The 14,403-nt window shown below is 38.2% G+C and overlaps 1 long non-coding RNA gene across 1 annotated transcript; it reads left to right on the top strand.

Moving 5' to 3' along the window:
• Window positions 1-4,153: 4,153 nt before the first annotated feature.
• Window positions 4,154-13,290, top strand: LOC106046689 (uncharacterized). Its single transcript, XR_001213403.3, has 3 exons — window positions 4,154-4,294; window positions 4,625-4,982; window positions 11,114-13,290. It is a non-coding gene; the product is annotated as an uncharacterized lncRNA (long non-coding RNA).
• Window positions 13,291-14,403: the final 1,113 nt, after the last annotated feature.

The following is a 14,403-nucleotide window of genomic DNA, read 5'->3' as shown; positions in this document are numbered from 1 at the left end:
CCTCTCCCAGTTAAGCCAAGCAGAATCGAAGCAGAAGAGTGTCTGACCCTTTACCCTACCGTACCACTTCTTGATCTGTAATAACTGGTGTTTGTTGGACCTGGCCTGAAATGGTTTGTCTGCCTAGGGTGAAAGTGGATGGCAATTCCTATACTTACTGAGCTCTTAGAATAAGCGATGAACACACTGTGATGTGCTGTTGGAATGTCCAGTCCTGCGGATTTTCACGTAAAACTGCCTTCAGGCCTACATTCTTATTTTGCTATGTAGGTAACGTGGTTATCGTGCATACGTAGAACACTTACCTTGTCCAGGCTAAAAAAGGCATTCTTTTAAACAACAGTCAGGCAAACAGCTTTAAAACAGGCAGCCACTATGTCTAACCTTCACGCTTTCCAAGAATGGGAAATATTTCTTGCAGTGTAGAAAGCCTTGTTAATTCCCATTCATAACAGATCCCACAGGGAATTCAATGGCAAAGTTTTTCTTCTTTCTCTCTTGCAGAGACGAGAGAACCTGCTGAATGGAGATCCCTGTCTAGTTGGTACAGCTGTAGCAGTTCTGAGACTTCGTCCTTCCTGACTCTGCACTTGCCGTGGGACTGGACTGGGGTTGCACACTACCGCGCCCCGTGGCTTGCGCACGGTTGGATGTTGTTAGTCCCCATGAGCTAAATTCCCTGGCAAAAGTCCAGTGAAGAATAATGATGTAGGGCTAGGGGGAAATTCAGGACAGGACAAGCCAAATACAGTTGAGACAACTCTAGCTAAGCCAGAAAATAGTTCTGAGCTTTATTCATGGTTTGTGTTCGAGTGGATAAGGAGGCAAGTATGGTAAAGGAGCCATGACAGGAGCTAGTGAAGTTAGTCACCTTCTCACCTGTCCTTCTATCCTGAGACAAAGTAACTTTCAGCTCTGTGGTGAAACGACTTGTTGAAGGGTTGCAAAGAGTCGGTAGGACACGCATGGAAATGCTCCATCTCTGTAACGAGATGGTGGAAGTGTGGTACAGAGGGATGCACACACAGTGTGGCGCATTTGCTGCTTTCACTTTGTGCTCCTTGTCCCAGAAATCAGTACAAGTTTTAGCTTTAAATACCTGACCTGCTTGCTTCAAAACTTGTTAGATGTCTGCATTTTCATCTTCTTTTGCTGATCAGTGGGAAAAAGGAAAGAGCCAGAGCTGTTTTTTCAGTTGCAGATTACCGGGGTGTGCTTCGCAGACTGCCTTTTGAGGAATGAGCTGTAAGACTATGTTGCTGCTCTAAGTTTATGTATTTTTAGATCAGAGAAATGTGTGGTGCTAGGCAGTGTACAACAGTCATCAAAACAACAGCTATTACAAAAAGTCTTAAGCAAGCAAAATGCAAACTTGACACCCCAGTTGGAAGCATCTATCAATAGACCACACCAAGCCCAGCCTAAGCCTGAAGCAAAAACAAATTAGAACACTCATCTTTCTTGAAATCCTATGAACGTATTCTTAAAGTTTCCCATGAGGTTTCAAAAAGCCATTTTGTTACGAATAATTTGAAAAAGTTTAGATTTTCAGTGCTGTTTTTAGCCTATCAGACAAGTACAAGCCTACGACTGGCTACCACCCAAAGTCAGACCATCTATAACTTGCCCACTAGGTTCTCGTTATGGTGTTCCTTGGAGTAAAATGGAAGTTTAGATACTCCTTTGCATGTCTGCTATTGCATCCAGGGTGCTGCAGAGACTTAAACTGCAAAAACCACCACTTCAACAAGCAGTATCTGGAGGCTGGGGATAAATAATAGCTTGCAAAACTCGTTTTCTGCTAGGAAGCCCTGCTGTGGATGAGTTATTAATCTCACGCATGTCTATCCCTTCGTGTCAGAACACCCAGTGCTGTGCATTAGCTGCAGACAAAAGATTCGCTCCTGACAAGTTTCCTACCAGCTCCTGGTAACTGAAGGAAGAGGCTGCCCTGTTCTCCCTGAGTGGGTTGCCATGTCCCCAGATGAGGTGGGCTGTGTAAATACAAAGACAGAGAAGCAGCATTTAAACTGGCTAGTCTTACTAGACACTGTAGAAAGGAAGGACCTCCAAAGAGATGTTTTGTTGACTAGGGATTTGATGGTTTGCAGTGTATACATTTTTAAATAGTCTTAGTGTGCTTCAGAGAATGTCGTTTTAGATGGGATAATAATCCTAATAGGATTATTTACTACTTTGAATTGTATTTAGGCTTTAAATTGCAGTAATTTGGTTTTCAGTTCATGTAATCATTCTTGATAAGCGATATTCGTTGTGTTTATGTGTTCCTTAGTCGCTGTTAAGTAGCAATGAATTCCCTAACTGAGAAACGGAAATACTGTTATAGACTCTAACATTTGTAAGAGCGGAAAAGCGTTTCCTATCCAATTACATGGACATTTTGAAGGGAGTTTTTCTTATCAGACATTCCCATTGACAAGGAGGAACGAAGTCAAGACGGTAACAGCAAAGCTATTGCGGGTTCCTGAGTCAGGTCCCTTAGGGCAGGAGTCCAAATGAAGTTTGTGACTTGATGAATGTGATACATTTCAGGCTGTAAGAGCCTGGCAGTAACGACAGTATGGGAGAGGAAGTGAATTTAGCCAGAAAAGAGATTACAGATATGCAAGAAAGAGTACAATAGAAAAAGCACTTCGTTTTCAAGCAGTCTGTACCGTCAGTACCTGTCAGCATTTGAACCTCCTGGTCAGTCATAATGCAGTCTATTCCATAAACTCTGCTCATGTGCGGCTGGAGCATCTTTCTCTTCTAAAATGGTGTAAAACCTTGAAGCATTTGCCATGATTTTAAGTGAATCGCTTGGCATGCATAAAGGCCTAAATCAGAAAGATAAATGGTGAGGAAATATCTAAAACTGGGAAGCAAAGCTGCTGTGTGATTACTGTATGGGAGGTGTGTTTGTCTGCCTGGGTGGTTGCTCCTGTGTGGCAAGGTAGCAAGGTAATCCTTCCTCTCTGCCTTTCATTAATTACTAATGAACTAAAGAAATTCACCACAAGCTCATAACATGAGAACTAAGGAACCAGTGCTGTGCAAAGGAAAAGTGCTGGCAGTAGAGAGCCTGTTGCCAAAGAACAGAAATGTTTATCACTATTAAGTAGTATTTCTCTTCAGGAATCGGTAATGTTTGAGAACTGCATCACTCAGGCTGCAGAACTTGTACAAGCTAGGAAAAAAAATCCTAATTCATTTAATGATAAAAGGACACTTTTTATATGAACTGTATTTAGATAGGAGTTAAATTATTCCATATTCCTCGAAATCAACAAATACCTGTCATCACTTATTTCAGATAACAGGTGTTTTAAAGCTAATTTATTAGATCTGAAAATGACATCAAATGTACATGATAAAGGATGAAGTTTGTCTACTCATTTTCTACAGTTAGAAGAAATTTGTGAATGGTATTTCCAGTGTGATTACAAATAATAATAATAATAATAAAAAAGGCACAAAATACATCCATACATCCAAAGATGTAACAAATAATGTTTGTTCAAAAAGGTGAATAACCTTGCTTTCTTTCAAGGTTTACTGTGACTCTTTTTGAAAAAATGAGCCTATTAACTTTTCCATGTGTCATGCGGAGCCTTGCTTAGAGAACTGCCATTCTGAAGATGTCGTGATCTATTATTCCAGTTGTCATCACCAGTTCAAAGACACTTTCCATTTTACTAGTGAGGAAGGTGTCTGAGCACACCTCTGTTGATTTATATTTCATGTTACATTCACCATCACAAGCTGTCAAGGAGATGCAAGAGGTATCTTTGTTCAGTGTATAACAGACTGAAAAGAAGTCCTCAGGAAGGAAAATATGAGGATGTTAATACTGACTCTTCTACCACTATTGCTTGAGCCAAACTGTGACACTATATGTATGAAAACACTGCCTTTGTCTCAAGCGAATCTTCCAAAAATTTGTTGTTAGCTTAATAAAGCAGACACCTCCTAACTATTGAAAAACCTAGGGAGGAATTTTACGCATAACAGCAAAAGGGAAATTCACTGGGCTGTGTCCACAAAGCATATGGCTGGGTCCCCAAGTGTTTCTTCAATGCCTATCGACCCTGTGCAGTGTCCTGTGTACGTGGCTTCCAAATCTATGCTTCCTCTTGCTGGTGGGTTGTGTGACCTCAGAGTACACCTTTGTGTACTCGTGGTTCTGTGGTTAGTCTGTGCAGCAGTTAGTTAGCTTCTCTCTGCACTTACCACGTGTGTGCACATGAGGTTTGGTTCAGTCTGTCACTAATGCTCGGTTCACGCAGGAGCGAAGGTAGTCTGGATTTCAAATGGTAGAAGGCCTGTGTTTCCACAGTGTTTTTGCAATGTATTGCTAACAAAACCTTCCACTTAAGACAGGAAATGCAAAGGGATTTCAATTTTTTTTTTCTACATCCTGTTTATAAGCAAGCATTAAGTATGCTTATAGGGGCACGCTGCAGCTAGAAAGGCAAAGCTTAACACCAGTGATTTGAATCCCAGAGGAACCCTCTGAGAACAGCCATGCATATTGAATGCATTAAATGACAACCAGCTCTTACATACCTGCATGAATGTGATGTTGCAAGTTATTTCTGACAGTATTCTTTTTTTCTCTTTTTAGGATTTACTGTGTGAGGCCATTGTCCTACAAAGTTTTCTGGAGATGAAGTCTTCTAGGGGGAAGCTCTGAGAAATGTCAGTCATTCCTGAATGATTACTGGCTCACATTTCCATCCTAAGCTTTCATCCATCACACAGTACAGAGCAATTTGTCGGCCTGTTCACAGGAGACAAAAAGATAAAAGTAAAGACATAATGATGGCAAGACAGTTCCCTAGCTATCACTTTTAAAGCAGGTGGAAATTTACTGTTAAACCTACCTATTTACAAGTGATTATAAGATTTTGAAAATACAGTCCTTTTTGTTGATTTAGTAAAAACTAGATGCAAATTAGCATTTTGGATCCAATTCTGGCCAGGTAAGTACACACATATCTTTGTATACATCATGTTATATGTCAGTAATGCTCTTTATTTCATTTTTTAGTCAATAATTATTTGAAATTCTTACATACACCAAGCTTAATCTTCATATAATGATACAGAATGTTGTTGGTTTAGCTCCTGCTCTTTCAGACAAATGTATGCATTTGATTAACATAATTGTATGAGATGGAATAATTGGCTTATCTTTTAATAAGTTTTCTCTTTACATTACTTTCATGTGTGGTAAACAGGTAGTGGAGTGGGTGCTAGAAGCTGTGATGTTCTGGAGAGGGAGCTGCTTTTTTTTTTTTTTAAGTATTTCAAGTTGGTTGCAGGAAAGGGTGCATCGTAACAAAAATATCTTTAATAGGTTGTTGGAATGAGTAATATAAATAATTGGATTTAAAGGGAGTTTTTGAAGCAAAACATCACTGAAATAGGAAGGAATGGGAAGGAGATAACAAGGAGATGGTAGACTAGAAAAACGTCTTTTTGAAAGCACAGGAGAATTTCTGCTAGGCTGGAAAACACGCAGTTTTGTTTAAAGACCTCAGGAATGTAGTGTCCATAGTAAAGTTGATGCTTACAAATAAAAATACTGTAATTTAGAGAGAGTCACTTGCTTGTGAAAGCAGTGAGCTTGATTATTTTTACCAATGAAGTGGTGCAAGGCAGGCCTAGACTATATAAAGTTAGAACTGATTGATAAACTTACTACTACAGTAGTGACTCTAGCTTCAAATAAGTATTTCATGTTTTTGTATCCAATTGTTTCTGTGCCAAATTGAATTCTCCCAGGGTAAGACAGGATGATGCAGTTTTCTGGGTGGGTGTCAGTATTACCATACCCAGTTCATAGGTGGATTTGATGGGAAAAGCTGCCGAAGAAATACAGGGAAATATAGGGAATATAGATAAAGTACTGGTGAGAACAGTACTAATTTTACTGAATTAAGTAACTAAAGAAATTTATCATAGAGATTACATAAGGAATATTGCTACTTTTCATTGTTGCAAAGACAAAGACCACAAAAAGCCAAGTGTCTTAGGGCTGTTTCAGCTGCTCAACTAGTAGATAAATATCCCCATGAGTGCTATGTAATAGACCTTATTTATTTAAAAAAAAAAAAAGTATGCTTATGCTTTAGATGTTTTTAAAGAACTGTCAAAGCATTTTCCTCATTTCACTCTCTTTTGCCTCACCTTTTCCACTTGCCCACACATACGTTCCTACAGCTGAATGTATGGTATAAGCTTGAAATACAGCAGACCCTTGCAATATGCAATAGGCCTTTATGGTGCCCCACAGCTCAGAGAGGAAATATTCAAACTGTGAATTGGAAAAGTATACTTATTGTCATAAAATCAGCATACATAATTCTGAACTATACTTGACTATAGAAAACTTACTACATTTTATTGCCATACAATCTATGTGCTGTGAGGCTAGGGTTAGAGGGGAAAAAAAAGAACTTTTAAAATAATTATTTCCTTATATATTTTTTCCTCCTTAGCTGTTTTGGTTGTTTTTCTTCTGTTTCAGTCTTAATCAGTCATGTTTCACGTGTGGAGCAGTTCTCCTTAGCAGAGTTTTAATTTCTCCCTGAGAACAGATGAAAAACTTGGACATACTGAAAAAAAAAGCCAATGAGGGAAGTAACGTGTGGCATGTAGTTTTCTAATAACCTGTCAGACAATAGGGACAGAGCATTTTTTGAACTCCAAAGTGTGTGCAGGGGGGTGTTAACATAGGACTCTCATAAAATGCTTTGGACATAATAGGTGGCTATCTGTGGAGAACCGGCAAGGCCTGAATTGCCACTGACAGGGAGTTGGATGCATAGATGTGAATAGTGTTAATCAAGTATTTGCCAGTTTGCAGCTGTTTATTTTGCTGGTTTTTAAAACCTGTGTTTTAATCTCAAAGTTTAGAGAAAAGAAACAACTATGGTCTTTGCCTTGGCCATGAGTGTTCCTAGTTGAAAGTCAGAAGTCTACAGATTGTAAATGGTATTTCAGGAACTTAGCACAACTTTACAGGATTGCAGGATTGTGCATTTTTATGGGAAAGATATTTGAATTAATATTTAGAACTGATACTAATGTAACATGCAAAACTTTTTCTGGGATTAGATATATACTTTATATATTCTCCTAATTCACACACTTTAAAGATGTCATGATTAGAACATAAAACAAACAAAACAGCTGTCGTATGCAAAATATAGGTTTTGCTATATGATAAGCCTGCACCTCAGGAAGCCTAACCAGACCCTAAGAATAATCTGTCACTCACAAAAGCACAACACAATTACAAAGCAGATAAGGTGAGCCACTTGGGAGAGTATATGCCTTCTGAAGCGCTCTCTGAAAGATAAGCGTTTGGGTCAGCTGCCTCTGAGTTTAAATCAGATGAAAACTTAACCACAAAGTGGCCAGCATATTAGACCAAAGAAATTAGTTATGAAATTTGCCTGGTAAGCAGTTTCTAAATGTCAGTTCCTTGAGTAATGTGATAAACTTGCACAGACAGAGGTCTGTTGAGCTGTGCAGTAATTAACATGCCTCAATAGGCTTGATTCTTGAGGTTTGTGTTTTCCAGCTTAAAAACTTAAAACTTTAAAAGCTTAAAGTTTTTCCTAACATATACAGCTCTTATGGTTTTATTCTATCATAGGGAAAGACTTCTTGCTAACATTCAAGAACGCTTTTGACTTCAAACTGTGTCAGGTGGCCATAACAACAGCTCTGAAATGAGTTCACTTTCTCAGTCAGCTAAGCACTTAGTCATGCAGCTTCAGTGAGAGCTTAAGTTACTTGCATTCGAGCTGTCTTTCATGAATAACAGCTGCCAAGCCATTGCCAGGCTTGGTGATCTTTAAAGAGACATGGCTGCATTCTGTCAGTGGATGCAGTTCTGACGGATCGGACAGACCTGCTTCAGAAGTAGAAGTGTCTCCTCTTTTTCACTTCTTTTCCCCTTTTTCCAAATGTATCACAAGCATTAATGCTCTGGATTGATATTAATAGAATAATTTAAACTGCACAAAATATTTAAAAAGATTCAGTTTTTCCAGACTTCTGTCTCAGTCATTGATGTTGTAGCAGATTGCATCAGGTTCTCCTAAGATTAAGCTGTCCCCTCTGCTCAGACAGCATCAAGTAACAAGACAGCTTGAAAAAATCAGCTTGCGTTGCTAGTGGTGATGAGCAGTGAGAAACATGCTAACGGAAAGAACCATGCATTAGTCAAAGTCCATGAAGTACTCTTAGAAAGCAGCCCAATTACCAAATGAAACAGTACAATCACCACTCATAAACAAAAAAAATAATTTCCTGCATGTCCATCTTTGCAAGCCTTTTCAACGACTACTAGCCAGGTACCATCTTGATAGCCTGGTGCGAAATGAAAGCAAAACCTGGGTACCGCTATCAGTAAGTGTGTATAAACTCATCTGTACAGCTGCCCTGGTGGCTTTAGAAGACTGGTGTGGTCTCCTTCCCTAAAGAAAACAGTTTGTGATATAAACTTCTAATGTGCATGGTACATACATCATTTAAAAATAGCCTTTTTTTTTTTTAATTCATACACTGGACAGAAAAAGTAAGGATAGGGTGTTCAGGTAAGTGTAACTCCTTTACTTGTTCCACTCAGCTGTATATTTGCAATCAGTTGGCAGAGTCATCTTAATAAAATTAGCTGAGTATCAAGTGGAAGTGACCACAAGATGCTCTTTGGTTTTGTGTTAACTAGGAATAGGAACATCAGATGTACTACTAGAAAAATAAATAAATAGTGGTTATAGTGGTTACATTAGAAATATAGTAAAAGTGACAGTAAAAATGTCTCTGAACCTGGAACATTAATTGATATGGAAAAAGCAGTGAGATGTAAATAGATTTAATCAGAGACTTGAATAACTTAGATAACATTTAGATAATTTTTTTTTCAAAATGTTTATTGGGTAAAAAACAGGTTTGGCCGTGCTATACCAAAACTAATAATAATTTCCTGGAATGTGTGATCATCTTCACCCAGTTAGCTTTTTTCTTTTCCCCGGCAGACACACTGGGGGGAGAGGGGTTCCTCCCTATCTTTCTACTGTTTCTATGTATTGCTCCTATTTACTTCGTCTGTGGCATTTTTGGAGCACTACTCAAGGTCCAGTCTTGTTTGCAATGTAAACATGAATAAGGGTAGTTTAGCAGTCTGGCTCATTAATTCTGTCAAGATGAATTTAAAGCCTAGAAGAGAAATTCAAAAGATTTGCCCTTACTGTGGCAACTATACATAAAACTAATCACAATACAACTGGAGAGAGCATTACATGGCCAGCCCTGTCTCATTTGTCTCCAGAAACAGTAGAGCCTGGAGAAACAAGTCAAACTAATGTTACTTGCAAAGTTCTAAATTGTCTTACATCACTGTTTTTAGCAAAAATAACAATGTTGTGGTGGCGCTTTTTCCTCAGGAATTCTGCTACCCTGTAGACTTAAAATTCCATCTTATCGCAGGCTGACTGCTAACAGGGAACTAGAGCACTGAATCGTTATCCAGCTCAGTTCTTTATTTGTTAAGGCGACTTGACGTTGAGTCAACTTTTTGTCAAAGAAGTTAGATATTCAGCTGAGATATACACTGTATGTAGACTATATTTCACTATATGTAATTATTACAGCGTGATGTAAATTACACCTGGACTCTTACTTTTCATCACTTTGCATTCATTCTCACTTGACAGCCAGAGAATGTTTCCAAATTCCCTATTTTCCAGTGTTGTTTCAGGAACTATAATCTCAGTGACAAGGAACCCATATTCCCAAATATTGTATAACACCTATGAGAAAACTTTTTGAATAAAAGTCTAAGAAAGAAAGCAAAATACAAGATTTTTCTAAGCAGTTACAAAAGAAAAGAAAAGTTAATAAAAATAGGATATTTCTTCACTTTAAGAGATTGAGCTATTCCTTAGTTTACCAACAGAGAATGTCTCCATTCATGTACTTGGGTTAGTCCTGCCTCCCACAGAGCGTGAAGGACATTTTTTTTGAGAGGCAGTGGAATGGCAAGATGCTTCTTCATGTGGTGAAATAATCTATAAAGGCATTTGGAAGGAGACAGAATAGCAACACCCAGTTAGCAGAAATTGAAAAGATGAAGACTCTGGCAGCTGTCAGAGTTGATGACTGTGAGAGTTGGTTGCGAGTGAGAGTTGGTTGCGATATGAATGACTCAGGTGAGGTTTTACTTCTGCAAATTACCAGAGGAACTTCCTTCACTTGCTGTTTTTACTTTCAGTTGACTAAAACATTTATGAGTGTGCTCCTGACAAGGTTCAGATGGAGGAGCATCATCAGTGGTTGATGCCTTCAGCCTATGTATATTTTTGCATATCTTTAACCTAACGAGCTTTTGTTTGCAAAGGTTAATTGTATTACACAGTTCTGTTCAGCTGTAGGCAGGTGGCAGAGTGGCCCCAAGAAAGGTGTTGAAATCAAACCAAAAGAAAAAATACTCTTTTAAGCATTGCTAAGTCTACCTACACTCCTACACGCAGGAGTACGTGGTTTTGAATGGACAATAAACAACACTCCCTCCCTGCAAGTTCTTGGAACATACTGAAAAATGTACAGCTGCTTACTGAAGGAGAGAACACAGCATAGGAAGATTTTATGGTCACCAGTTTGGCAATAAGAAACAATGACAAACAAATCCATTCTCTGCAAGATATATACTGTAAATGGTCAAATGTCAAATGAACTAAATTCTTTTTTTTTATTCCATTATTGCAACAACAGCACGGTTAATTAACTCCTTGAAATGTGATCTTTTGGGCTGTTAACCTTCTCCAGAATTCTTTGTTGCTTCCTCTTTGCTGTTCTTCTGCCCTCTCATTACAAGGGCTGCCACGATAATTGTTCGGAATATTAACCATTGCTTGGAGAAAAATGGAAGACAAAATTATAGTGGTTTTTTTTACAAAGGAAATTCCATCTTTTTAGCAAAACGGCCTGAAGTATTTAGACTGAAGGAAATACATTTGAAATAAATAAAGTTTGCCTGATTCAAATTTGATTAATGTTAGCAAACGAGCCATTGTCAATCCTGTATTTTTATTTACAGGTTTCTCAGGCAGCTTTGAAGAGGTCACCTTTTGCTCTGACTGTCAGTAAAGTATTACCCTGCGAAGTTGTGCATGTTAAGATGTTTGCAGTGGTGTATGTCTAATGGTATTTGTCCTGTGTCCCTAATTAGCTGAGAATGTCTCATGTGATTAGAGAGGTCAGCTCATCTGAAACCCCGTTCTCCCTCTCTTTCAAAATGAGAAACATCTTGTGTTACTGAATTTGTTTTGAAACATTAGTTCAGGTGTTAAAATACTACGGGCGTGTCGCAGGGGTAATAATTGAGGCATAAGAAATGTCTCAGGGAAGACATCACTCCAAAATACAATGTGCCTAGAATTAACATCAGAGTGCTGGAACTGTTAAAACTGCTGGCCTCAGGAGATCATTCTTAGTCTTGCCATCTTTCACAAGTCGTGTTTCCAAAAGTTGTGTGTTGTAGCAAGTCAGAGGACAAGATACAAACAATTTTCCATTGGCAACTGTTCTTACGGAGCCTGGGGAGGAAATGCCCATCAGGAGAACCACAAAGAGGGATGTAGGTTGTGGCAGCCACAGAAGCTAATCCTGTGCTCCTGTTCTGCCCTGCTTGCAGAGGCATGGAGAGCTGCCTTGTGCCGCCAATTTTAAACCAGAGGAAAACATACCCAAGTTTGCTAGTTTGGGAAAACAGCATGGAACTAGCCCTGGGCAGAATGCATGAATAAAACCTGACTAAGAATCATCCAGAAGGCCAAAGATATCTGTCAGGACAAAGTTCACAGGTAGAGATGATATCTCCAATTAATTCAAGTGGAAATAAGGAAAAATAGACAACTTTGGCCATGCAAGAAATCACTGAAAATCAGCTTATATGCCTGGAAATTTATATGATTTTTTTTGAGCTACTTACAAATATTGCTAGTGTCCTTAAGTCACACAGACTACAGTGAAATACTGCTAAAACGTCTTGAACTTGCACAGAAACACTAATGTCTATCTCTCTCTAAAAGAGCCTTTAAACATGTATGCAGTTTAGTTGGTTGTGAACAACTATCATCTAGACCCCTCGGTTAGCAAACGTTACGGATTCAGCCAGAGACACACAGATAGTTTCTTCTGTTGATGCAATATCTTTATATCAAAATATCCTCAAATAATTTCTGAGTTAAATTAAATAGGTGGTGGGAATGAAAAGCAGGGAAATGATGAGGAGTGAAACGTAAGTTTTCTTAAGACTGATGTAGCAAACAGAAGTAATAGAAATATTAACTATAATGGCATCTTGGTAGGCTTGCACTGAATGTAGTTAATGTTTAAAATTAGATGTTTTTTCCACACTGGCTAGTAAATAACTTCTATGAAAAGCTTGATGAGATGCAAATAGTTTCACATAGCATGGAAAGTAGTAGAAAATAACAAATATTGCGGTTTACTTAGGAATACAGGCTTTTGGTTAAAGAATTTGCTGGCACTTCATGCCTGAATGCTTTAAGGGTATTTGGCTTGCTTACAGATTTTTATCTCGTTAGCTTTGATGGCCAATAAACTGCTTTTCATATTCATTTATTTGTTCTAAATTGTAGTGGTTTATAATCTGAACTCCAGGGTTGCTTTCCCGAGTATCTCCCTGGCAAAAACAGTTTGTATGTTACAGTTCTATGAGGCTTGTTACTATTGTTCAAATAATGTGGAAGAACACTAATAAAATGCTAAGTAAACCATTCACCATTTCAGGCATCTGTTTCAGTCAAACAGGAGCCCTGGCTTATTTCAGATTTCCAAAAAATTAAGTCTTTTGATTTACTTCAAGAAGATGGGACACCTCTCATGGCAGTGAAGAGTTTTACCTAAACCCAAAGCCATTTAGTCTCTGAGAATGAAAGATATTCAAGGCCGCCTTGAGAAGTTAGATGTTTGCTTTCTTCAGAGAGACTACTGAAATTCATATGCTTGTTTTTCTTAGAAGTTAAGTAGCATAGTTTTAGTAGACTATTGAATATACTTTTTAAAAATCTGTGTTAAACACAACCTGTTTTTGTGTTAGGGCTTATTAAACCGTGGACCCAATCATTTTCCCATTCTCTTGGGCCCAGTCACTTTCCCATTCTCTGGCTTTCTTTTGAATACTGAAGCCTGCTGAATTCTTTTTCCCCTTGAATTTTCCTTTGCAAAAATTTGTTGTCAGCTTTGAGAAATGAGACACTTAGCATTTTTTGTGGTATTTTTTATTTCTTGTACTTACACTGTGGGTTTTTTCATATGTTTGCTCCAGAAAGGTTGCATGACCATTAAATGGGACTATAGTTCCATTGTATTTTAGTAAAGAGGAAGATGATGAGCTATTGAATGCACAAGTACTAAAACTAGTTTCTCTTCCTTTATAAGGAAAAAAAAACCACGCATATATAATATATATAATTGTTTACAGAAGTCCTTTAAATGAATACGGCCTGTTTCATGTTTAAGTCATCATGCAGCAGAAGAACAAATAGCTAACTACTGCTTTTCCAAAGGCATCTTGGCCTTTGGACCTAATATATTCAAAGGTCACTGGGTCATCATGAAAAAGTCAGAAGAAAGGAGTTGGTGGTCTTGGACTGGAAGGAGTGTATTTGCCAGATCAATATATTTGCCAAGCTACTACTGTACTCCTAATACTATGATCTTATATGAAGATGTTATAATACTTTTATTTGTGATAACAGGAAGAAAGCAGGTAAATTCTGTACAACCATCTTAAAGCATAGAAAGGAACTGTGTTGTGGCATACAGTCAGATATATTTGTAACTTCATTTAGAGGGAATCAGGAGATAGAGAAAGGAAAATTGTTCTTTTTCAACCAACAAACTCTAGCAATACTAAAGAACAGACCATTGTTTCAAATTGATTTCCCTAAAACTATATGGGAAATTCTATTTCATTCCCATGAAACTATTTGCAATTTCAAAAGAAATTCCTATTCCACATGCAGATGAAACGAGCAAGCTTAAAATACTTGGGAAGGAAAAAAAAACTGAAGGGAAGATTGTGCTCATCTGTCAGTTCTTGTTAGCCTGGTGGTTGGGGAGCTCATTTAATATACAGAAACACAACCGTTCAAATTCCTGCTACACCATCTTCCACCCTGGAGGGCATCCACATCCCAGGAGACTGTTTTCAGTTTTCTTAGGAGGGTTGTTCTAATTTGCCAAGTCCATATGCTTCTGAGCTTGCCAAAGATGCAGATAACAAGGTGAACCCGAATCTTCTGTGTGAGTACCACAATGTCCAGTGGTTTGTCATCACAGACAGGAGGTGTTCGTGTG

The sequence above is a fragment of the Anser cygnoides genome, chromosome 4, assembly GCF_040182565.1.
Source record: "Anser cygnoides isolate HZ-2024a breed goose chromosome 4, Taihu_goose_T2T_genome, whole genome shotgun sequence".
Classification (NCBI taxonomy): Eukaryota; Metazoa; Chordata; class Aves; order Anseriformes; family Anatidae; genus Anser; species Anser cygnoides.
Note: the sequence above shows the minus strand (reverse complement) of the source record. Positions and strands in the feature narration are given on the sequence as shown.